Source organism: Branchiostoma floridae, chromosome 11, assembly GCF_000003815.2.
Source record: "Branchiostoma floridae strain S238N-H82 chromosome 11, Bfl_VNyyK, whole genome shotgun sequence".
NCBI classification, from domain to species: domain Eukaryota; kingdom Metazoa; phylum Chordata; class Leptocardii; order Amphioxiformes; family Branchiostomatidae; genus Branchiostoma; species Branchiostoma floridae.
Genome location: NC_049989.1, coordinates 10,779,866 through 10,784,730, shown reverse-complemented (window position 1 = coordinate 10,784,730; position 4,865 = coordinate 10,779,866).

The window sequence follows — 4,865 nt, the reverse complement described above, 5'->3', positions numbered from 1 at the left end:
TGTATATTCCTTTCCCGGCATATTTCCTTTCCCGGCATATTCCCGGTTAAAAATCGCGAATCGACCTACCGCCACCCCCCCCTCCCCCCCCAAAAAAATTGCCAAGCTTCCCAGAGAGGCCGGTGAAGGAGGCTAAGGAAATAGAATGATTTCTTTAATTCAGATTTCGAATATTCTACCAGGACACTAGTTATCTGAATCGAATACTCTAGGCATAGTCCTGATAACTATGTTAGAAACATATTCCAATGTCGTCTTGTTTTATTTTTACTGAGTTCTTGTCAGTCAGATATGCACAATCAAGCCAGAATAGAATGACCTTAAAAAATGACCTTGATGGTAAATGCTCCGCCCTACCCACCACTTGTATACTATTTGCTTGCTATTGCACCTTACGTGTTAGTAGCGCACGTTTCACGTGATTCTGAGAGAAGAGTTCTTACGTTTCAAGAGTTTCGTGTTATGCACAAGCAGAAATCCGTTATAGCTTTCCTGTCCAAATGCCATTCTTGACTGATCGTTTGTCTAGTTTTATTCACGGTTGGCTATTATCAGGGCATTATGTGTTAACGTTACCCGCCAGGGAGGTCACCGGATAATGACAAACAAGTTCTGTAAAGGTACCGGTGCACCGGAAAATGACGAACAAGTTCTGTGATATCCTGTCATTCGGATGTGCAAGAAAGTGAGTCGAGGTCAACTCATTGAATTTTTTTCACTATTGCGGCGTTTGTTTTACATAAAAGTTTATAATGCAGGAATGTCAAGATTGTCGTCTGCGATTGGTACTCACCAAAGGACCGTGATTTTTGTACACTCCACACAGACACCGTCTGACGGGTTAGGATATTGGAAGACAGGACACAATCTTAATTTTTCGCCCATAGAACAAACACGTACCGAGGTTTTATTGCCTTGTTTTGCCACTACATTGTGCTTCAAGGTCATACCAAAGTGTTCGAGGAGACCGAGAAAAGTTTGAACGAAAAATCGACCATGAGACTGACACGAGTCCAATTGATACCCCAGTAAGACCTACATCACATTTCCAAACCGGGGCCGGGTCGGGCAGCTTTCGGGAACGAAAATTATGATATAAAAGACACCAAACTACACAAGGCGTAAAGAGAATAATCGTGGGCATTGTTTGTGTATATTTTTACGTATACATTTCTACTCTCCTTTCCCGACCGGACCCCAGTTGGCCAGTTAGCCTAAGAGGGTATATGTTGAAGGCTAAGAATGGATCTGAGACTGGCATGGACCAACGAGCAAGAGCAAAATTTAAAGTAACACTAGCATAAGCGCCTCAAGGTGAAAAATCTTTGGGGTATGCTGTTGCACCAGTGCGACTCATTATACATGATTATGGACACGTAAAAGCTGATAATGACAGGATGTCAGACATAAACTGTACAACGCCATGCACGTAAGACCTAACACAGGCTCAAGGTCGCGTTCTTCGACATGGGAATTTTTATCCCGTGTCAGAGTTAGCACTGTGTCAAACAATGAATGAAACTTTCATTAAAAAAAACATCAAAATACAAACAAAGAAACAAAAACATTCATATGTCCACGAAACATTAGACAAAATGTGTATTTCTCCTAAGGGCGTGGTCACATACTAGTATAAGGTCATGTGAGAGTCGCACGATTTTGATGCCATAGGATTTTCAAGCAGGCCGTGACAGAATCAACCACCGACATGGATCCAAAACAGCATTTTGTGTACCAAAACAATTGAAATTTGTAGGAGACTTACGTTTTTGTCATCCAAAATGCCCGAAGTGAGCGATCGTGCGACGATCGCACGACCTCTATGTGACTGCGCCCTACGAATGAAAGACCTTGTCCAGTCGAACAGATATTTGGTACACACAAAAAAAGAAAACACTATGCTTAAAACGCGTCAAGATGTTCACACACAGGAAAAAACATGCCGTACAGAGTCTTTTGTTGACCTCTCCTGAGCAAAGTCGTTCTCGAAATGACTGGTGAGTCTACACACGTTTCACAGGACTGTAATTAGTGAATGACGTCATGTCCAATGTAGCAAATCAATGTCTTGTTTCTCGGCCCCATGTTTGTTGTTCTTTGTAATATATATCATGATTAAAACGAATATATATAAGATTAAAACGAATTTATGAATTTTGTTACTAGTATTTCTTCTTATCAGCCGTCACTGTAAATGATTAAATGATTATATATTAAATGTTAGATATCAAATCTCCAGGGAAATTTGATAATACTGAGACCTGATGTGCCTCAACACATGCGATTCTTAAAAGTTAACCATTTTTTTATATGACTGACTGGTGAAGTCTCAAAGTTGCGAAAAACTTCCACAAGAAAATTCTTGAGCAGACCGCAGACAAACTACCTGATATTAACTGATTGTCCCTCGTTGTCGCTAACCAACTCAAGACTTAATCACGCCTCCTGGCTTAAGTCATATAAGGTCATGAAAAAACAGGTTATGGCGTGTTGATGCGGGCGTTCTTTTGTTAGTTCTTTTTTGACAGTTGGGTGTCTTTGTGGCGAAACGGCTAGAGTGTGGGAATCAGAATCAGTAGGTCCTGAGTTCGATAATCGCCATGCCCCTGCCTTATACCCCTGTCACATTGCGCGAAAATCGATCGGACGACGACTTTGCGGCAATCGCCCGAGCCTCGCTTATAACAAAAACTTTATTGCACAACAATTGTACAAGGTACAAAGTATGGCTTATATGTGACAGAGACGGTTTTCAGTGAAAATTACGCGCAACCCTCTGTCGATCTAATCTTGACCGATCTTCCATCGATACGCCCGAAGATCGTGGATAAGGTGACAGGGGTATTATGACGGCGGAGTGACGCCCACCGAGCCTCACGGCTAATCTGTCTAAATGTGCCGAAAGCACATAGTACGGGTTTGGTGCTGCCAGTGTGTCAACATCTGCACTCTTACCACTAAGACCCGTGATTTTTTTGCAGTAGATTGTTGAAAGTCGAAAATGTTTCTCCTTATAAACACCCTATAATCAACAGTAGTTTCAGTGATTCTTTAAAACCTGCGTAACATTGTTGCGTACCCTTGTACATGGCAAAACTATCACCTTCAGTCTAACTATTAAAGGTGGAAGGTGGAAAGACATATGAACTTTACTACCACGGGTCAAGGATAGTTCGTTCGTTCGTTCGTTCGTCCCATAGCCTTTTAATCAGCCGTAGGGGCAGCACAACATGTTGTGCTGTATCAATTGGCATTTTAGTCCCCTGGCGGCGCCTATCTCCTCTCCGGGGCTCAAGGATACCATACATAATACCGTAGTCTTTCTCACAAACACCATTTCTGGCGATTAGATAGCTTCGGATTTCAACCCATACAGAGAAACAAGAGTGTGTCACAGAACAGAACTACCCAGGCCCACTCAATGACCTTCGTGCAGTCATCAACAGATGACCTTTCATTGCATACGAACAACCAGTCTTGTATAACACTTCTTCAAGGGTGTGGCACAGAACATGTAATTATCTTCAATTTTTACCTTGTTTTTAACTAACCCAGGCACAATCCATGACGTCCGTTGAGTCTTCAACAGAGAACTTATCATTACATATACGAACAGCCAGTTTTCATGTATAACAGTTCTTCAAGGGTGTGGCACAGAACTTGCAATCATCCTCAATTCTCACCTTGTTTGTAACTACCCAGGCCAATTCCATGACGTTTGTTCAGTCACCAACAGAGAACTTATCATTGCACATGAACAACCAATTTTCGTGTATAACAGTTCTTCTAGAAAAGCAAGAAGACGTGCAGGTGAAGTGAAATGAGGTGTGGCACAGAACTTGTAATCATCCTCAATTTTCACCTTGCTTGTAACTACACAGGCACATTCCATGACGTTCGTTCAGTCATCAACAGAGAACTTATCATTAAGAACTAGTTTTCATGTACAACAGTTCTTGTATAAAAGCAAGAGGATATGTAGGGAATGGGAAATGAGGTGATGTACAAGTTGTACAAAAATGAAACAAGCAAACAAAACAGAAATAGAAGTAGAAATGGTCTACCTTTTTTTTTTCAGAATAAGAATGTTGAGCGTCAAGTCCTAAGACATCAAAACAATGTCCGAGCTGGTCTGTAGACGGTGGAGACTTCGTCTTGCGTTGTCTTTAATGAATCTTGTCAACGCGACTTGCACACTCATTTAAATGGCATTGTGGGAAGATGCCACACCCTACCAACCACTTCTGACGTGTGAGATGCTCGACCCTATGCGTAGTTGACCATATAGACTAACATCTCATTATACAATGGTTACGGTTTAAAAGAAGAAACGTTTCGAAGAACCAGCCCTTACGTTTCATAAGAAAAGTGTTGCGCACATGCAGAATATTCGTGTGTGGTCACATTTCAGTCCAAACACCAAAGCCGTGAGTTAGGACTGTTCGGATGTTTAGATATCAGTTTTGAGGGTCGGCTTTTGTCAGGATATAAGTTCTAGCCGCCGGGGAGGTTACTGGACAATAAAGAACATGTTTTCAGGGACTGTGCGTTAATCGGGATGTCCCAGAAAACGGGCCGGGGTCAACTCATTGGGGATTTTCGGGGGTTTTTTTGCCCCCCCCCCCCCCCCCCTAAACGACCTGGAAGTCAAGTATCTAAAGTATGTACGTCGTTAGATAGGTAACTGTCGACTATTAAGCACTGTTCAAACTACAGGGATTTAATGGATTGTTCAAAATTCGCGTGTTTAAATAATCGTAAGCCCGGTTAGTCGGTAGAACAAGTCTAATTTTATGTTAATCTGGGGGTCTAGATCTCCCGTTGTTGCATAATTAAATCAAAACATGGATTTCAAATCAAAACAT